This window comes from Dreissena polymorpha, chromosome 9, assembly GCF_020536995.1.
Source record: "Dreissena polymorpha isolate Duluth1 chromosome 9, UMN_Dpol_1.0, whole genome shotgun sequence".
NCBI classification, from domain to species: domain Eukaryota; kingdom Metazoa; phylum Mollusca; class Bivalvia; order Myida; family Dreissenidae; genus Dreissena; species Dreissena polymorpha.
The window spans coordinates 77,263,469-77,285,684 of record NC_068363.1 but is presented as its reverse complement, the minus strand read 5'-3'; the positions used below and the strand labels follow the sequence as shown (position 1 = coordinate 77,285,684).

Below are 22,216 nucleotides of genomic sequence, written 5' to 3'. Positions count from 1 at the left end.
AACGTATTTCTTCCATCATTGTTTTAAGATTTTATTTGTGTTAATGCCAAGAATACGTGTATTTATTTATGTTATATTATTATGTTTTTCTTTCTAAATTAAGTGTTTCTAGTTTGAATATATGCATATTCGTTGGCGTATATGCAAATAAGGCGTAATTTTCCAGACAGTTCATACACCGATGAAATGCAGAAAAATGCTATTCATTTCTTATAATTACAACATAAAATGATCTTAAATCTGAAATTCTATCGTGGCAAGGGTCATAAACTCCTTTTTAATCTAGCGTATGCATCTATTTTCAGTTTCGGTTTCATCTCCATCAAAGGGGTATATCGTTGAAGTTCGCGCAATAAATATAACGTCATTTCGCTATTGACCAATTAAAAATCACTATTAAGTTTAGCACAAAACATAACGTCATTTTGGCAACTTGTTTATGACCAAAAAGTAGCGTCATGAATATTCATGTTTAAATTTGCATACGAAGTGGGTTCATCGGAAAATAAAAACTGGTCACGTGAACAAGTTATCCAATCAGAATGCAGCATTCATATGCATGCAAGGGAAGTTGTAATTATTCAAAAATGATTGCAAGATTGATTCCCAGGAGACACTCTTTGTGTGTGTTTAATTATCAAGTTCCCAACAAAGTAAAATGATATGTTTATTCATTTACAATTCATGCGTTCTTGTTATAAACAGCTGCCAGTCCTGTACCAAGTGCATTGATACTATAAAAGTTAAACAAGCCACTCTTTTATTTTAATCAAGAAACACTGAGATAAACATTTGTACTGTTCATAAATCCTTTTGAGCAAAATTTCGGAGCTAAAATGGCTGAATATGACACACTTCTTTATATCTTGGTTGGGTCATGATTTTATAAAAATAAAACTATATTTTTAGTTATTTAATAACTGTCAAGGTGTACTACTATCATATATAATTGTGTATTAGTATTGACGACTGACACCGAGGTGTTTCTTTGATATTCACGCCTGATATACGACACTGGAGCATATGGTTTGTTGAAATCAATGTATTTTGTAATGTTTGGTAAACGCAATATCTTTGTGTTTAGTAAAAACAACTTTTTAGAAAAGGAAATTTATTTGGTTTTTAATATTAATACAAATTTGTGAATATTTGAATAGCTTTTCAACCCTTGAATGGCTAACATTCAATATTCATTCGATTATTCAAATGTTAAAATAATTTTGTCGTCCCTATGTTACCATATCATTATTATTTAAAAAAATACATTGTATATCATTTGTTTACAGCATAATATATATATATATATATATATATATATATATATATATATATATATATATATATATATATATATTGTTCCTTGTTTGTGACTAAAGTTTTATAAATGCTGAAAAAAATACATGCGTTTTCTTGGAATACATTATCATGAAAGTATCATCCTCAAACATTCTCTATAAATACTTCAATCAGATCAAAGTCAAAACAAAATACTACCAATGGTGGATGAATTTAAAACACTGATTTGTATATGAGCTGCATCATAAGAAAATGGGTGTTATGCACCCAGTGTAGGTCGAGAATAGCCTGCATATGGCATTAGACCCATTTTCGCATTTTCAAATATCGTATAACATTTTTAATAAAATGCTGAAATTGAGTTATTGCGATCAGTCTACATGTATTTCCTAAGTCTGGAATCACGCTGTATGCATCTTGGGTCATCACCGATTATCTCATTTCCATTCAACTAACCACATTTATATGTCCCCGGATCGAATGATCGGGGGCATATTATGATTGGCCTGTCTGTCAGTCATTATGTCATTCTGTCCAAAAACGTTTACCTTGGTTAAAGTTTTGCGATGACTTTTGCAATATTGAAGATAGCAACTTGATATTTGGCATGCATGTGTATCTGATGAAGCTGCACATTTTGAGTGGTGAAAGGTCATCCTTCAAGGTTAAAAGTAAAAAAATACAATCAGTCCTACCAAGTTACTCCCAGAACGGCTAGATTTTAGCAATCGCTTATCAGCAGAACTAATCAGTGTTAACTGTTCTGTGGTCATAAAGCATACTCCCCTGTAAGGCTGACCACAGCCTGCTTGGCGAAAATAAATACACCCAGGTGTTATCTCTGGCAATATCTAAATCTGCTGCACATGTTTCAGAGGGTTATCGACCAGTGTAATAAGCAGTTGTGCCAAATATTAATTGCCAATAAAAAAATAAAAATAAAATATAATAAATGGATATGTATAAAACGAGTAAGCTTGAAATTTGTTAGTAAAATAATTGTATGTTAACCTTTGTTAGATTTTAAATTTTACATGTAACAAGCACCGAACATGTATTATGAAATTATTGAAATTAAAACTAATAGAACTTATATGATTTTAAAAGATAGTTTTCTTTACTCTTTCAGAACCTTTTTTTGCTGAGAAGGGACCTCCTTTGAGTGCAGGGCTAATCTGGGACGACACTTTAACCAAATGCATTAAACCCCGTTTTTCCAGAGCGCGGCTCAGTTGAAATTAAAGGGTGTTTTGATATTTAACCACATTCTCTTGGGTCGAGGATAGGAATACACTGAAGCTTGTGAAATCAACTTAATATTAACTGGAAATGGCGCGGCAGATGCCGACGCATATCCCCGCGCCGCCCGTGTTGACATAAGAGATGTTCAGTATTAAAGTGACGTCACGCCAATTGGTGAATAAATGAAGAAGTTATGTTAAAACAAAATTGTGGGCCCCAGCCCAACCCCCATTCTCCTCCATCTCCTCCTACACTATTAGCACTAGAACCTTGAAACTTACACACATGGTAGCTATGAGCATATGTGCGACGGTGCACTATTTGAATTTTGATCTGACCCCTGGGTCAAAAGTTGTTATCATGTGCGTCGCATGTTGTAAGTAAATCGAGTTATTTTACCCATTTATTTACCCATAACTTTTGACCCAGGGGTCAGATCAAAATTTCGTCACAGTCAACGTCGCACATATGCTCATAGTTAACAAGTTTCAAGGTCCTAGTGCTAATAGTGTAGGAGAAAATATGGTCCGATAAAAAATAAAGCGGAGATCAATACAATAGCCCCACGCTTTTAAAAACGTGGGGATTATTAAACATTCATAAATTACTTGTTAATATTTCATTTCAAAAACTCCATGCATGGCTTAAACTCCGAATTAATAAAAATCCGAGATAAAAAGCAAATACACGCGGAGCTTAAGGGTAGACAAAAACGAGTTGACATGAAATGAATAAACCGAAAAAGAGAATCTGAATTGACCTATGGCAATACGAACTGATGTTCAGGTCCCGCTGCGAATTTAATAAACCTTACGTGTTTAAAATATTAATAAATTCATCTTCACGTTTTGATTACCAAAGATTGACGAAGCAAGGCGTATACATTCAGACAAGGATGTGTGTTTTCAGTCCAAAGGGGTGTTTACTTAGCTAGCGGTTTGGAATTTGCATAATTAACAATAAACGTTGTTCGAGTTTGTCGATATTTAGCTTTTACATTATGGTCGGTTGAAGATGAAACCAGTTGGAAACTCTGGGGGTGCGCTTTTTCTTCCATTCATCTCTTCGTCCATCCCATTTCGTAATCACTGTGAAAAAAATCAATTCGGATTTTGTAAATAACTTAGCGGAATTATTCAGCATCATAAGCAGATGTGTCATTCACACTCTAAGGCCAAGGTCACACTTAAAGGGGAAAAGATCGAATTTGTAACCTCTTGCTTATGATTGCTCAATGGCCGTGTCATTAGAGTCGCGTTCTGAGAAAACTGGGCATAATGTTTTTGCGTAAATTGTCATCCCTTATTAGCCTGTGCAAGTCGCACAGGCTAATCAGGGACGAAAATTTCCGCTTTTATGGCATTTTTCGTTTAAATGATGTCTCTTCTTAGCGAAAATTCAGTTAAGGCGGAAAGTGTCGTCCTGGATTGCCCTGTGCGGATTGCATAGGCTTATCTGGGATGACACTTTACGCACATGCATTATGACCAGTTTTCTCAGAACGGAACTCATTACAGGAAAAGGTTCGAGATTTATTTGAAGAAAGAAATATTCATAATTATGAGACAATGCGACGCGCGAAGTCCGTACTTCCTATGTCATATTCCTATACATAGGTATGTTGTTGTCCTGCCATTTCAAAAGATTGAAGGGATGAAATAACTTGGCGGAAATTTAAAAGACATGAAGATATCTGTAAATATCACTTGAAACTGGTCTGCTGATTAAAATGCTCCATTGACTGTCTATTAAGGCATGATTATGAAAAATTAATTTATTGAATACCTATCCAAAAAGGACATACGAAATACTTAAACGTGCATGCACACACTTTCACCGAAGCATTTTCGAAGCCTAAGCAACATGTCGAGCCCATCATTGTCAATACTACCTCTAATAATTTGAGTCGCGTTCTGAGAAAACTGGACAAAATCCATGTGCGTAAAGTGTCGTCCCAGATTAGCCTGTGCTAATCATGGACGACACATTCCACCTCAATTGGATTTTTGCTAAGAAGAGACTTAATTGATACGAAAAGTGTCATAAAAGCGAAAAGTGTCGTCCCTGATTAGCCCGTGCGGACTGCAAATTGAAAAATGTATAGCACACCATCTCCACATGGTTAATACTGCTGGGAAATTATTTTAAAATTGCATTTTCTTACAAATTAACCTGCTAATTTATATACGGACACATTTAAAACACTAAAAAGTTATATGGACGTTAAGAAACGTATTCAACAAACGTGTTATCTTTTTTTTCAAATATCGATCCGAATGTCGAAATTTTTAATACACTCCAATATGTGACTGGCTGACCCCTGATGATTGACCGAGTGCCTGGTTGTAGACCAATTATATATACTGCACCTGGTCATATGATACAGCGACGATCTTGCGGTTATATATTAAGTATGATGTATCGTATCCTGAATTATTCATTTAAATCATTGCGACCATATGGCCGTTCGCCGTCTTACACCAACCCGTGCATAGCTACGATAACAATCTAATAACAAGTGAAAGTACAACTCCCCAACCTTCTCCTTTAAAACTTCTCATTTACAGTGTTTTTCGCAAAACATGATCCAAAGACTAAAAAAATGCCTCCAAAAGCAAAAACAAAATAATATAATTTGCAACATATACAAAAGCAACACGACTCAAACAGCCAAAAGCCCGTTATAAAGCTATAGTATCATTGCCAAAATTAAAAATAACGGACACAATCAGTATTTGAGCCACTCTGTGTGAAAACGGGTATTCATGCATGTGCGTAAAGTGTCGTCCAAGATTAGACTGTGCAGTCCGCGCAGGCTTATCAGGAACAACACTTTCCGCATAAACTGGTTTTTCGCTACGTAAAGACCTCATTAAGACGAAAAATACAATAAAAGCGAAAGGTGTCGTCCCTGATTAGACTGTGCGCACTGAACAGGCTAATCTGGGACGACACTGTACGCACAGGCGTTAAGTCCCATTTAACATGGCACATTTATTGAACGTCTCTGAATCCGGAATTTTCTTCAAATATTGCACATTTTCCTAATCCACGATGTTCTTAAAAAAGTCTTAACTTGAATAGCGAACACCGTAGCTTATGTCCCAATCAACAGGTGCAGACGGCGCTATTTGGTGTAAACATTAATGTTTTTTCCATGAAATTTCCTTGCTAGAAAAGTTTGGGTTACAATCATGACAGTACTAAATATACATGTATATAGAAGCTTATCATTCTATTATTATAAATTGACAAGAATGCTCAAAACTCTATTTGACTATTTGTGATATGTGTAATGGAAAATATCTTCATTATAATTTTATATAACATAATTATAATTATGCTCTGAGATCATTACATACTCTTCGCATTTATATACTTTCCATTACATAGTTTAATTAACATTAATTAATATATTGTTCTATTCAATAATAAGTTATGTACATGCTCTGTTCTGTTCATTTTATTTTAATCCATCATTCAAATACAAGCAAGATGCTCTTTATTAAAATGTGCTTTAGTTAATTTATATGATCTCTTTGGTACCTATTAAAATGCATTCCCCTGTATTTTTCTACAATCAAATTATTCATTTAGTGTGTGAGCGATGTTTAACCCTCTGAATTATCAGCATTCTACAGCAATCTCTTGGAATTAGATATGGCCAATAAATCCCCTAATGTTATGACTTCCAACAGTGACCAGCGTTTCACACCACCTTGATAATGACCCCTGAACAGTTAAATAGATTAGACCTGATCTTTTTGAATCTATGGAGAAAGGAGTAACCGAGTAGGACTGCAATCCAAGGGAAGTAATAAGCTTTTAAAGGGAGATAATTTCTAAACCTGCCAAATGATTTATTGAACTTTTATTTCAAAGCGGCCCAATAGGGGGCATTGTGTTTCTGACAAACACATCTCATGTTCACTAATATTGATGACACTTGGTCAGAATGTTTATGTTGACAATATGGGTTAAGTGTGTGCAAAACACGTTATCACATGGTAGAAAAACCTTGTTATCACTTATGGAGCCACATTTATGATTAAATATTGATTAAACATGGTCAGTTTTTTTATAAAAACAATATCAAGGCTAAGTGGGTTAAGTGTGATCCAAAACTTGGCGACCATTTCAAGTTTTCCACAAGTTTGGTACATTTATTTAACTCAGATGAGCGCTTTTGGACCCAGGGTCCTTGCTACACTTTGGGGGATTGGGGCAGGGTCCTTAGAGGGGGAAATGTCACTTCGTTTTGGGCGAAAAGGGGAATTTAAGATCTTTTCACCAACCATTCAAAACTTAAAATTGCTATATTTTAATGTTATTTACATAAATAAACATTTAATCAAAGGTTTATAGAACGATACCAGCTGGCAACATAGGTATGAAAGTTAAAAAAAAAATAGATAGGAAATTTTAACTGAAATATGGGGAAAAAGTTTACTATTTAAAGGTGGGAATGGGGCCGAATTTCGGCCCCAAAAACGCCGAAACGAGGGCCCTGGGACCACTTATGTTTTGTGTGAGAAAACAAAACTGCTGGGAAAAAATTTCAAACAATATTCAGAGGAAGAATGACATAACGCACTTTGATAAGCATGTAATGCAATTAAATACAATGAATGTAGGTATGTCTTTGTAAGTTTATTATACATGTATTCTCTGTTTTGGTGCTCTTTAATCACTTACTCTCAGGAGGGTTTGTTTTTGTGCTATTTAACAACTTTCATCCATGTTGTTGAGTATGGTTCCTTGGTAAAACCAGTACTAGTGGTTAAAGTAAAGATCTGAGAATGCTGTCATAGTTGCCTTCGACCCCGCACTTTCTGATCGCTAGGTCGACACCATATCCTCCATGTCACCGGAACCAACATGAAAATGCTTATGACTGTGACTTCCTACAGATTTGATGAACAAACTACCTTCAATTAAAATTCTGCAATAAGGACTAATGTAAAAAATTACTTCATTGGCTCTTTCCTCATTCTATGTCTAACACTTTTCTTTTCAATTTTTATTCAACCTGATATTTCATTGATTTGTTTGAACCTACCCCCAATGCTTTGCATTGACCGTTCCGAGGCTTAATTCTTATATGTGTTTATGTTGTTTTGCATTGTGCTGTTTTGTACTGTTTTGGCAATTAGTCACTTGCCTTAAATAAAGGACCAACTAATTGTATAAAATGAGAATGCAATCCTGCTCCAGCAGCTGGAGGTTCACTTCTTTATATTATAAAATAGCACTTGTTTTCGATTCATGTCACACATACAACATACTTTCCACCTGTGATGGTAAATTACTGTGCCCCACAATTAAGTGTTGGTTAATGATACATTGATAACAATTTTCACAATCATTTATATGGCCACACTCTGGGAAAACGGGGCTAAATGCATACAAGTGCATAAAGAGTCCTTCCAGATTAGCCTGTCCAGTCCTGTATTTCCAGAGCGAGGCTCGTATTACTTTTTTTAGGTGAACAGTTAAAATAATTACCGGTATCATTATATATTTTCACAAACTATTTAGTTGATGATCAGTTCTCCAGTTAAGATTTAAAAAGGGCAGGGGGTGGGGGCTATTTTGTCAAAAGGGCACTTTCGATGCGCAGTATTTTGTCAAAGGGGCACTTTCAAGCGCGCAGGTGTATCTGGAGTGCTCCTTGTTAATTGTTATGTTATTTAAAATTATTGTAAGAATATATTATTCCCATTTTTCTTAAACCATGCACATTTTTCTACAATGAAGAATAAATTAATTACAATGTAATAATAGAATTATAAATAATCATATGTAATTGTATTTGTTATTTTTGTTGTTTGTTATTTTTTGTATAAATAAAAGGGCAGGGCGGGGCCTCGGACGGGCAAGGTGGAGCTTTGGAATGTCAAGGCGGGGCACCCTTCCATTAAAGCCTAGCTGGAGCACTGGATGAAGTTTTCACTGTGACTGCTAGTTTCTAGTTTCATAAGCTTTTCAAATAACTTCTCAGATAGTGTCGTCTGCGCATTTACAACGTGCTGTACATCTGCGGTATAGACGAGTACGGGACCGCCACCGAGACTAAAGCTATAGCGGAGGGTCTCACCCCACAGCAGATATGTGACAAGTACTCTGTCATCCACCGTGACATCTATAAGTGGTTCAATATTGACTTTGACTACTTTGGGCGAACTACTACGAAGCAGCAGAAAGTGTATGGAATGTTCTGAAATTATTATTTGTTATGTCCCCCACCACTTTAGTGGGGGACATATTGTTTTTGACCTGTCTATTGGTTTGTTTGTTTGTTTGTGTGTTTGCGTCAAACTTTAAAATTTGCCATAACTTTTGCAATATTGAAGATAGCAACTTGATAATTGGCATGCATGTGTATCTCATGGAGCTGCACATTTTGCGTGGTGAAAGGTCAAGGTCATCCTTCAAGGTCAAAGGTCAAATATATAGCTTCAAAGCCGGGCAGTAGGATACATAGTGTCTTTGAACAAGGTAGGGAAAGCTCTGAAGTTGGGATGCTTGTTGCTTCTTTTCTTTAACCCTGCCCTTCTCGTAATATGGGTGAAAATATCTATATGCATCATAAAACCAGAGCAGCCTGCGTGGTTGCATGCTGTTTGCTGCGCATCACTTTTCAAAGGTTGAAAATTAAACCTTTGAAACTTGAGTCAAGTGAGAAAAGTAGTAAATTGAATCTGGTTTTCTAACGGACTACAAACACATGAAAGTGCGTTTCAAAGCAGTAATTGAAATTTATTGCAGCAAAGTTTAGTCACTGGTATTTGCTTGAAAAGCGTTTGATTTTTAACACTGACAAAAGTCATGAATAAAAATTGATGCAACTTATCACAGGCAGAGCCGAAGCTCCAAGTCCACCTGGACGGCGTGTTCCAGACTGGATTGTGGATGAACAACGCGAAGGTGATCAACAAGTCCTGGATACGAGACGGGCTCAAACCTCGATGCATCTGTCGTGACCTCAAGTGGGGAATACCTGTGCCTCTAGAGGGCTTCACAGACAATGTGCCATATTTGTAATTAGTGTAAATTAATTTTAGCCTTCCTGTGGGAAAACAGGGCTTTATACATGTGCGTAAAGTGTCATCTCAGATTAGCGTTTGCAGTCAGTGCAGGATAATCAGGGAGAACACATTCTGCTTTTATGGTATTTTTTATTTAAAAGAATGTCTGACCTCAACATAAATATAGTAAATTGGAATTTGTGTCCCTGATCAGCCAGTCTAGACTGCAAAGGCTAATCTGAGACAACACTTAGTGCACATGCATTTGAGACAACACTTAATGCATATGTATAAAGCCGGGTTTTTCCAAGGCAAGGCTTATTTAATCTTAAGGTAACGTTATTTCATGTTATTTCATGTTATTTCATGCTTAAATGTTGAGGCCAGGTGCCGACACATTAAAACCTCTCTGCCTATATCATATGAATTAGTTTGGACTTATTCCCATAGCCATTCTCCTCAACCACTGATTTCAGTAAGATGGTTAACAGTTACTGGTAAAGCATGTACACTGATTGAAGTAGGGTGGTTATCAGTTACTGGCAAAGCATGTGCACTGATTCAACTATGGTGGTTATCAGTAACTTGCAAAGCATGTGCACTGATTGAAGTAGGGTGGTTATCAGTTACTGGTAAAGCATATGTACTGATTCAAGTAGGGTGGTTATCAGTTCCTGGTAAAGCATGTGCAATGATTGAAGTAGGGTGGTTATCAGTAACTGGTAAAGCATGTGCACTGATTCAAGTAGGGTGGTTATCAGTTACTGGTAAAGCATGTCCACTGATTGATGTAGGGTGGTTATCAGTTACTGATAAAGCATGTCCGCTGATTTAAGGAGGGTGGTCATCAGTTACTGGCAAAGCATGTGCACTGATTGAAGAAGGGTGGTAATCAGTTACTGGCAAAGCATGTGCACTGATTCAAGTAGGGTGGTAATCAGTTACTGGTAAAGCATGTGCACTGATTGAAGTAGGGTGGTTATCAGTTACTGGTAAATCATGTGCACTGATTGAAGTAGGGTGGTTATCATTTGCTGGTAAAGCATGTGCACTGATTAAGGTAAGGTGGTTATCAGTTACTGGTAAAGCATGTCCACTGATTGAAGTAGGGTGGTTATCAGTTACTGGTAAAGAATGTAAACTGATTTAAGGAGGGTGGTCATCAGTTACTGGCAAAGCATGTGCACTGATTGAAGTAGGGTGGTAATCAGTTACTGGCAAAGCATTTGCACTGATTCAAGTAGGGTGGAAATCAGTTACTGGTAAAGCACGTGCACTGATTGAATTAGGGTGGTTATCAGTAACTGGTAAAGCATGTCCACTAATTTAAAGACGGTGGTCATCAGTTACTGGCAAAGCTTATGCACTAATTGAAGTAGGGTTGTTATCAGTTACTGGCAAAGCATGTTGCACTGATAAGTAGGGTGGTTATGAGTTACTGACAAAGCATGTCCACTGATTGAAGTAGGGTAGTTATCAGTTACTGGTAAAGCATGTGCACTGTTTGACGTTGGTTGGTTATCAGTTACTGGTAAAGAATGTCCCTTGATTTAAGGAGGGTGGTCATCAGTTACTGTCAAAGCATATGGACTGATTCAAGTAAGGTGGTTATCAGTTATTGGTAAAGCATTTGCACTGATTGAAGTAGGGTGGTTATTAGTTACTGGCAAAGCATGTCCACTGATTGAAGTAGGGTGGTTATCAGTTACTGGCAAAGCATGTTCACTGATTCAAGTAGGGTGGTTATCACTTATTGGTAAAGCATGTCAACTGATTGAAGTAGGGTGGTTATCAGTTACTGGTAAAGCACGTCCACTGATTTTAGGAGGGTGGTCATCAGTTACTGGTAAAGCATGTGCACTGATTGAAGTAGGGTGGTAATCAGTTACTGGAAAAGCATGTGCAATGATTGAAGTAGGGTGGTTATCAGTTACTGGTAAAGCATGTCTACTGATTTAAGGAAGGTGATCATAAGTTACTGGCAAAGCATGTGCACTGATTGAAGTAGGGTGGTTATCAGTTACTGGTTAAGCACGTCCACTGATTTGAGGAGGGTGGTTATCAGTTACTGGTAAAGCATATGCACTGATTGAAGTAGGGTGGTTATCAGTTACTGGTAAAGCATGTGCACTGCTTGAAGTAGGGTGGTTATCAGTTACTGGTAAATAATGTCTACTGATTTAAGGAGGGTGGTCATCAGTTACTGGCAAAGCATGTGCACTGATTGAAGTAGGGTGGTAATCAGTTACTGGCAAAGCATATGTACTGATTCAATAAGGGTGGAAATCAGTTACTGGTAAAGCATGTGCACTGCTTGAAGTAGGGTGGTTATCAGTTACTGGTAAAGAATGTCTACTGATTTAAGGAGGGTGGTCATCAGTTACTGGCAAAGCACGTGTACTGATTGAATTAGGGTGGTTATCAGTTACTGGTAAAGCATGTCCACTAATTTTAAGACGGTGGTCATCTGTTACTGGCAAAGCTTATGCACTAATTGAAGTAGGGTGGTTATCAGTTACTGGTAAAGCATGTGCACTGATTCAAGTAGGGTGGTTATCAGTTACTGGCAAAGCATGTCCACTGATTCAAGTAGGTTGGTATCAGTTATTGAAAAAGCATGTGCAGTGATTGGCGTAGGGTGGTTATCAGTTACTGTTAAAACATGTGCACTGATTGAAGTAGGGTGGTTATCAGTTTCTGGCAAAGCATATGCACTGATTCAAGTAGGATGGTAATCAGTTACTGGTAAAGCATGTGTTCTGATTTATGTAGGGTGATAATCAGTTACTGGCAAAGCATGTGCACTGATTTAAGTAGGGTGGTTATCAGTTACTGACAAAGCACATTCACTGATTCAAGTAGGGGGATTATCAGTTACTGGTAATGCATGTGCACTGATTGAAGTAGGGTGCTTATAAGTTACTGGTAAAGCATGTGCACTGATTCAAGTAAGGTGGTCGTCAGTTACTGACAAAGCATGTGCACTGATTCAAGTAAGGTGGATATCAGTTACTGCTTAAGCATGTGATTTAATTGAAGTAGGGTGGTTATCAATTACTGGTAAAGCATGTGCACTGATTCAAGTAGAGTGGTTATCAGCTACTGGCAAATCATGTGCACTGATTTAAGTAGGGTGGTTATCAGTTACTGGCAAAGCACATGCACTGATTCAAGTAGGGGGGTTATCAGTTACTGGTAAAGCATGTGCACTGATTGAAGTAGGGTTCTTATAAGTTACTGGTAAAGCATGTGCACTTATTCAAGTAAGGTGGTCGTCAGTTACTGACAAAGCATGTGCACTGATTCAAGTAAGGTGGTTATCAGTTACTGCTTAAGCATGTGCTTTAATTGAAGTAGGGTGGTTATCAATTACTGGTAAAGGGTGTGCACTGATTCAAGTAGGGTGGTTATCAGTTACTGGCAAAGCATGTGCACTGATTCAAGTAGGGTGGTTATCAGTTACTGGTAAAGCATGTGTTTTAATTGAAGTAGGGTGGTTATCAGTTACTGGTAAAGCATGTGCACTGATTTAAGTAGAGTGGTTATCAGTTACTGGCAAAGCATGTGCCAGTTAACTTGTGAGTAGTTGACTGCGGTGACATAATTAAAATCCTGTTGAAATCTTCATGCCTTTTTCCATTCATTTTTCCAGTTCTGAATGAATTAATTTCTTGCTTTCACATGCACATATTTTTTTAGGTGTTTTACATTTGGTTTGACGCCCCAATCGGCTACATCTCAATCACTGCCAACTACACTGAGCACACTGGTGGAAGAACCCAGAACTCGTCCAACTGTACAATTTTCTCGGGAAAGACAACGTTCCGTTCCACAGCGTGATTTTCCCTGCGTCACTGCTTGGGGCTGATGACCACTACACTGTGGTGGGGCACATGTCTGCTACAGGTGAGGACAGAAACCTCAAATATCAATATAAACATTTAAGACGTCTTCAAGAATTTATAAAGGAGATGCATGTAATGCTATCTATGTATATTATATATTACCCTTAATAGCACCATATTTTATTACCATTCAGGGATTTGAATGTACCTCATTTAAGATGATTTTCTTCTTTTTAAAGAAATATTAGCTTGAATGAGGAAAGTTAAATACAATTTATAAATTATCTGTGTATCGTAGCATGAATCAAATTTTGTTTACTTTAATGCAAAACCCCCCCACTAATTTGATCTTATCACTTTGCCATTAATTGACCAATTTAAACAGGTTTTCTCGTATTTATTGAAAACCAAGAGTTCTGTTTATGTGTTCTGTGTACAAATCTGCATACAAAGCTGGGGATTTCCCAACAGTGTTTATGAATGTGTTAATCATTTGGTACCTTTTCCTTCTGTACGTTAATTCTAGTTTTGCATTCATCAATGTTTTATTTAATTTGAAACAGAAAGAGAAGGATTGTATATCTGCCTTTAAGCCTGCTTAAAAATGAAGGGTCAAAGCAGTTTCAAAAATCCTGTTAATTATATTTTATGTTCTTATTTGTTTTCTTCCTGAGCCTTGCCCTTGGAACACCGGGCGTAATGCATGAGCATTAAGTGTCATCCAAGATTAGCCAGTGCAGTCTGCACAGTCTAATCACTGACAACACTTTCTGATTTTATAAAATGTTTCTTTTAAATGAAGTCTCTTCCAAACAATCTAATCTAGGCGGAAAGTGTTGTCCCTGATTAGCCTGTGTGACCTGCACAGGCTAATATGGGACAACACTTTAGACACATACATTAAGTCTGGTTTTCTCATAGTGACCCTCTCTGTATTTCAGAGTACTTGAACTATGAGGACGGCAAGTTCTCCAAGAGTCGAGGCACGGGTGTGTTTGGTGATCAGGCACGTGACACTGGCATCCCAGCAGACATCTACAGGTTCTACCTGCTCTATGTGAGGCCAGAAACTCAGGTGAGGTTACAATCTATGAATTAGTAATGTGTTATCTTGTTACCAGTTTCATTAGATTTCATGGGTTAATTTTTACCGCAGTCAATGATTTCCAAAAAAGGAGTGGAATTAAAATTGATTTTGCAAAAGATCCAACTAACAGCTTGGATTTTTCAATGTATTGGTCAATATTGCAGGGTAATTTATTACCCCTCTAAGTTCTTAATGAAATCAAATGATTTCTTTGTAATAAACTATGATTTAAGTATGGGTAATTATGTTAAATGTACCAAACTAAGACAATCAAATCAAGCTTTGAGAGGCTTATTGTAGATTTACAGTATGTCTAAGCTTATGTTTAAGCTTGACCCAATTTATTAATTTTGTCTGTGAAATGTATGTACATAATCAATTTATTTTAAGCTTGAAAAACATGTACTTATTTTTGTCTGTGATATGTTAACTAACTCAAGATGATCTTGTGTGCTTTGTTAAATGTAAAAATTCAAAATTGTATTTATTTCATATACACCAAAACAGGACAGCAGTTTTAGCTGGGATGATCTATTTTTAAAGAACAACAGCGAGCTTTTAAATAACCTTGGCAACTTCATAAACAGGTATGGAACATCATGATTTTGTTTGTTATAAGCAATTGTCAATATTTAGTTTTATATATTGTTACATTAAATGATCATCACTAGCCTGTTTTTTCGGTTTTAATTATCTTGTAATCTTGAATGATAAATTAACTTCCTCTGGAGGAGTTATTTCATTTCTAAAACATGGATGTAATGTTTGTATAATTGATTTTCTATTCAAAAGATTCTGTTAGATGGGTTCTATGGATTATTTCTACTAGAGGCCTGTGGCCACAGTGAATGATATCACAAAGTAATGGATCAATAGATTGGCTATACCAACTTAACTGGAATCTATCAGTTGACAATTGTAATGAATCTTCTCCCTAAATTCAGCAACAGTAGAAGTCACTTCTTAATTTCTGCAAAATGGAAAAGTCACTTCTCCCTAAATTTGGGCAAGGATGACCCTGGCAGCCTGTATGTTTTCTTTTTTATGCCCCCGAATCAAATGATCGGGGGTATATTGTTTTTGTTATGCCCCCGGATCGAATGATCAGGGGTATATTGTTTTTGGCCTGTCTGTCATTCTGTCACTCTGTCATTCTGTTCCAAACTTTAACCTTGGTCATAACGTTTGCAATATTGAAGCTAGCAACTTGATATTTGGCATGCAAGTGTATCTCATGGAGCTGCACATTTTGAGTGATGAAAGATCAAGGTCATCTTTCAAGGTCAAAGGTCAATATATGGCTTCAAAGCGGCGCAGTAGGGGGCATTGTGTTTCTGACAAACACATCTCTTGTTTTTACTCGTAGTTATAAATGTCTTGTACTAAAATGTTGAATCTCAGAGCTTATCAAGTACATTTATTCTAGCTCCATAGTTCACAGTGAACTAATTTTAGTCAAGGTAAAAAAGAATCCTTTAATTAAAATGGACCTGTTGTTTACATAATACTGTACTTCTTTTACACACACAAAATACTTGAACATTCAAAGTCTTAAGCATTTCCAGTACATTAGTTCTGTGCTAAATTCTTATTCTCTGATCAGTTTTTTGACATCTGTTTAGTAAATTTTAAAAAGAGTTTAATTAAGTGGCCTGCATAACTAAAGTAAGCTGTTAAAAATCAGGTTTATAGTCTGATATTGACATACAAGCACATTTGTAGACAACTTTTTATTAATCCCTGGGTCATATGTGCTCCATTCACCGTCTGCGTAGTCTGCAGCCATGGGACATTGGCATATTTCCCGCACAGATACCCATTCATACACCTGAGTGCAGAGAGGAAAACTTTTGATTATTTTCTTGCTGAAGAAAATTTCAGGGTTCAAGCAGTGATCAAACCAGGAAACTTTATCCTGAAACTTATAAAACTCTGATTTTTCAGAGCTCCGATGTTTGTGAGCAATAGTTTTGGTGGCAGTATACAACAGATGGACCTCTCAGCTGACGATTTCAATCTGATTGCTCTGGTGACGAGAGAGCTGCGTTCATACATTGACAATATGGAAAACGCAAGGTTCGCAAAAAATCTTGATGTGCACTCTGGGAAAACAGGGCTTAATGCAGTCTGCACAGGCTTATCAGGGACAACACCTTCTGCTTTTGTTGTAATTTTAGTGTAAAGGAAGTCTGATTTTAGCAAAAATCCAGTTTAGGTTGAAAGTGTTGTCCCTGATTAGCCTGTGCATTTAACTTCAATTTCCAGAAGCGATGCCAACTTGTTTTTAAGCCATGAAACTATTTTGATAAGCAAATAGCTACTCACGGACATCAGCAATATTGAAAACCCATGGTCTGCAGAAAACTTTCTGTAAGCTTAATAGTATTTATTAGCAATATTTTTATGACTTGTTGTTAAGCCATGTATCTTTTTATAAGGTAAACAGATGTGTGTTAACATATACCATATGGAAAATACAAGGTCTGTAATTTTAAGTATTAATTGAATTTCATATATGCAAGAAAAGAAAGTAATTTCATTCAAAAGCAATAATGGTAATGACTAGATATCGCTCTCTGCATATTACATTTCAAATATGAAATATGCTATTTAATGTTCCAATGTACATTTGACTGAGAACCAGATACATAAACAAAGAATTTTACCTAATAAACCAATGTCATTCCTGGAATAGGGAAATCTTTTGAAATAAACACACTTCATTTTGTTGAAGCAAAATATCAAGTGAGATGCATTTACAACTGATCTCATTTATTGTGACAATGTCTTTACTCTTAAGATATAAATACTAACCACCCAGCTACAAACCAACCCATCTTGCTAAAGAGACCCCATTTAAACCCCAAATGACAAGAATTTTGTCTTTTCGAGGCAAATTTGGTCAACAAATATTTTGAGCCCGAGAAAGTCCTGATACCAGCATTTCAATGTCTTGTACTTGAAATAAATTATTTGAAAATAGATGTGTGAATAGGAACCAATTTTCAAGGTTGATTCTGTGTATCTTGTTCCAGAATTCGGGACTCCATCCGGAACGTTCTCAGCATATCTCGACTTGGGAACCAGTTCATGCAGTTAAACAAGCCATGGCTGCTTGTGAAAGGATCAGACATTGAGAAGTAAGGAACCAAGATGGTACTCATTTTTGTTCCGTGTGATATAATGAGGTATATATAAACGTCTGGAATTTGTTGAAAAGAAAATATATGTGATATTTCTGTAATATTATAAGTTGTAATAGTACAATAATTTGATGGACTTCAAGTCATATTGATCAGGCAGATTGTACCTGACCTAGATTGATCAGGCTGTTAGTAGTTGACCTATATCAGTTGATGCCAACAATATGTGTATATAAGTACACTATTCTAGTATATGGTATATGAAGGGATTAACATTAACTTTCAAGTCCACTAGTCCAGTTGGACTCTTATGCACTGCTATTAAACTGCCCGAACTTACTCCCTGATGAAGACCAAAACCATTGGCATATTGAGCTTTTAAAAAGGATACAATAATTGCAAGGCAAGCCAGTATTTTCTATTGTTGGCACATATGCAAACACATGTAAAACATAACAACATATTACAAGGAGTTTAAATAAGCAGGTTCTCAAAATCCATTGACCAATACATTTCCTTCTTAGCCCCTTTTTATAAGTATTATCTGTACGTATTTAAGAAAAACTAAATAAATAATAAGGGTTCATATCGGTGAACACAATTTAACTGTACATCCCTTATTATACAGCCCCTCAGCCTCTTACAGATAATCAAAGCCTCGCTCTGAGCACATTTTATGGGACTAAATTCTTGTGCATTAAATATCGTCCCAGTTAAGCCTTATTTTTTTATTTCTCACATCGTCCAAAGGTCTCGTGCGGGTACAGTAGTGAGTCTGGCTGCAAACCTTGCCTGCTTGCTGTCCGTGTTGCTGCACCCGTACATGCCAGAGGTCAGCGCGACCATCCAGCGCCAGTTGAACGCCCCCCAGTCTTGCAATGAGGTCTATGAGGACTTTGTGTGTCACCTGGACCCCGGGCACAAGATTGGGCAGGTGTGTTGAAGGTTTCGTAATTCTTGTGCAGTTAAAGTGTTTTTTTTTGTTCAACCATCCACTCAAAGATTCCAGTCACAAAGAGTTAAAAAATACAAAGTATTTGTCTGGTTGATATGCTCTTTATTCGGTTTCAAGCACTAACAAGTGCTTTTGTTATTTGCAGCCATCACCGCTGTTCCAGAAAATAGAATCAAGCACAATCGCAGAGTTAAAGAAACGCTTTGCAGGCCAGGGACCTGCTGCTCCCAGCAAACACAAGGTAATTGTCAACAAATTAGTTCTCATTTATTTTACATAAAAAATTAAAAACAAAGTATTCAGTAGAATCTGATAACGAGAAAACCCTAACACAAGTAAAAAAAGTATTAAAAAAATGTAAAAAAGTATTAGAAGAATGCAAACTTTGAAAATTCTGTGTAAACAGTTTAGTAACAGCCATTATATATATGTTTCCAACAAAATGTTGAGTAATACAAAATCTTGATCTAAACAATCAGATGTTACAATAAAACAATATACATACAGAAGAGCACATTTATCTCTAATACATTACTTTAATTTTGATCTCAAGCACATTTTCTCATACATAACGTGTTACAGCCTAAGAAAGGAGGGGAACCTTCACAGAACTCCCAGACAGCAACCAGTCCTGCAGAGATATAGCGATTATAAGGGGAGGTAACAAGTCAGGTCAGTCAAAGAGAGGTTATATGGGGAGGTAATTAATCATGTGGGTCACAGTGAGGTTACAAAGGGAGATAACAGAGAATATGAATTAGATTGAGTGGTTTCAAGGGGAGTTAATAAAGAAGGGGAATTATATGGCGTGGTTACATGGGGAGATAATAAAGAAGGTGAATTATATGGAGTGGTTACACTGGAGTAAATAATGAAGGTGAATTATATGGAGTGGTTACAAGGCAGTAAATAAAGAAGTTGAATTATATGGAGTGGTTACAAGGGGCGGGGGGTGATGAAGAACATGAATTATATGGAGTGGTTACAAGAGGAGGTAGTATAGGAGGTGTATTATATTTAGTGGTTTCATGGGCAGGTAAACAATGTGAATAAAATGGGGGGGTTTACAAGGTTAGGTAATACAGAAGTTAATTATATAAATGGTTTACAAAGGGCGGTAACATGATGGAGGATTTATGGGTTCAAGAGGGGATAACAAAACAGGAGAGTTATATAAGTTAAGTTACACGGAGAGGTATAAAATCAGCTAAGTTATATACAAGTTAAAAAACCGACGAGTCATTTGCTACATCACATGTTTATTTCACAGTACATGTGAGTAAGAAATTATCATAATAGGATGATTTAAGAGTTGATAATTCTTAATGTGTGGTGATGAAATGCAGGGGTGTGGAAGTAAAATGACCATTTGGTCCAAGGCAGCATTTATTTTTCATAACAGTCCTGCTAGCTTAGTTGGTAGAGCAACAAAGCCACGGCTTGTGGGTTGAATTACCGGTTAAAAGTTCAATCTGATATGACTTATATAATGATGAAACGCCCAAATAAACAAACAGAAGTATTTTGCCTGATGAGTAAATTTGTCCTATCTACTTATTCAAGAACAAGAACAATATCAAGGTGTGAAAATGATAAAAGTTGGAAGTTTATTATCTTAATATTTAATGTTTATTTTTAAAAGAATACATGTGTTCAATTTATAATTAACGAGACAAAAACACTGAAATGCTCAGAATAACATATATCAGTATTTTTATATGGGAAAAATACTTTTCTCTGCAGACTATTTTGTTGAATGTGTCCATAGGCAAATAACATATGTTGATTAAAGATAATGTCTACACCCCTGAGTTGATGGTATGCTCTGTTGATATTTCCAGGCGAACAAGGTTCGAGACTTGAAAGCAAAGAAGGCAGAGAAGGGTGTTATAGACACTGAAGTGAAGATCCTCCTGGATCTGAAGAAACAGCTTGCTGATGCACAAGTACCCTCTGCCGTCACAGAAACCGGCGGAAGTAAAAGAAGGGTGAGAAGGGAGATCAGCCAGGGGTGAAACAGGAGGTGAAAGTAACAGCCAACAACGTGACTTCCAGTCCTGCAGAAGTTGAGAGACTAAATAAGCTTGTTACTGAGCAGGTATGTATTAGCTATTAGCACCACAAGAAGTGTTCTATTTACAGCACATTTATTTATGCTAGATTATGTTTGTATGTGATCTTATTGAAAAGTTGTATTTGATAGAGATTTGCAGTTTCCAGATTTAAAAATACATGTTTTCAAAAGAGACTTGCTGTTGGTGGCTGTTGCAATGATGAAATGGAGTTGGTAAGATCTCAAGATCTTGCCGAGTATTGGTTCCTCACAGGAAACGAATTTTCTCTAAAGTTTAAGGCTTTCGATGCAAGCAAGCTTAATAAATATGTTTAAATCAAACGAAGTTACTTTATTTAATGCATTTATTTATTATTGTCCATGCATATGTTAAAAAAATGTTGTGTCTATTTTTTCGCCAGGGTAACAAAGTTAGAGAATTAAAGACCGCAAAGGCAGAGAAAGCGCTGGTTGACACAGAAGTGTCCAAACTTCTTGACCTCAAACGTCAGCTTGCACTTGCCCAAGGAGAGAACCCTGATGCCTCACCAGCAGGAGGAAAACAGAAGGGCAAGAAAAAGTAATAACTACTTTAGAGGAGGCAATTGGAAAAGCCTTAAACAATGGCTATTTGAATGAACTATTTGAAAATATTTGCCTATATAATGGTGTTATATACTATACAACACTTGTTTTTATGCCCCCGGTAGGGTGGCAAATAGCAGTTAAACTGTCCGTCAGTATGTCAGTCAGTCTGTCCGTCCGTCCGAAAAAAACTTTAACATTGGCCATAACTTTTTCACTATTGAAGATAGCAACTTGATATTTGGCTGAACATTTTGAGTGGTGAAAGGTGAAGGTGAAGGTCATCCTTCAAGGTCAGATGTCAAATATATGGCGTCTGTCCGTCCCAAAAGTTTTATTTGACACAGAGAGTTACTATACATATGACTACCCTCTTGAAATTCTTTAAACTGCTTTTAACGAAACTGTATGAAACAACTCTAAAATTAACTATATAACTTGAATATGTTTTTATTTTGCTAGTATTTATCAATCAGATCTTATGCCGGATTCTGTGTTTTTCAATAATAGTGCAAATATTTGTTTATAAGAGCTTTTGAAAATTGAATTTGTGCACTTGTATGTATTTAATAAATTAACGAAAATCATTATAAATTGTTTGTTATGTATTGATATGTTTTCATGTCTCAAGCGTTTTGTTGTGAGTGTTTCTCTTGTATTATACTTACATGCAACCCGTAAGTTCTGAACAGTTGAAACTTTACATATATAAAATAATGACACTATTTTAATTGCTCCCAAAGTTATTAGAATATATCATCTGCCCCCATATTCTTAACCACTTGGACTGGCACAAAGTATAAACAAACGTTTATCATGCTTCCGCTCAGGATAATCTTGTGAAACAGCCGATGAAACGCTCGGATACTACGATCATAACAAACAGGTTGACACCATAATGCTTGATTTTAGTAAGGCCATTGCCGCTGTGCCCAACCAACGCCTACTGCTGAAGCTTGATAACTATGCTATTCGCGGTCCA

At 36.5% G+C, this 22,216-nt stretch overlaps 1 pseudogene; it reads left to right on the top strand.

Moving 5' to 3' along the window:
- Window positions 1–7,162: 7,162 nt before the first annotated feature.
- LOC127846187 (methionine--tRNA ligase, cytoplasmic-like) lies at window positions 7,163–21,474 on the top strand (annotated as a pseudogene).
- Window positions 21,475–22,216: the final 742 nt, after the last annotated feature.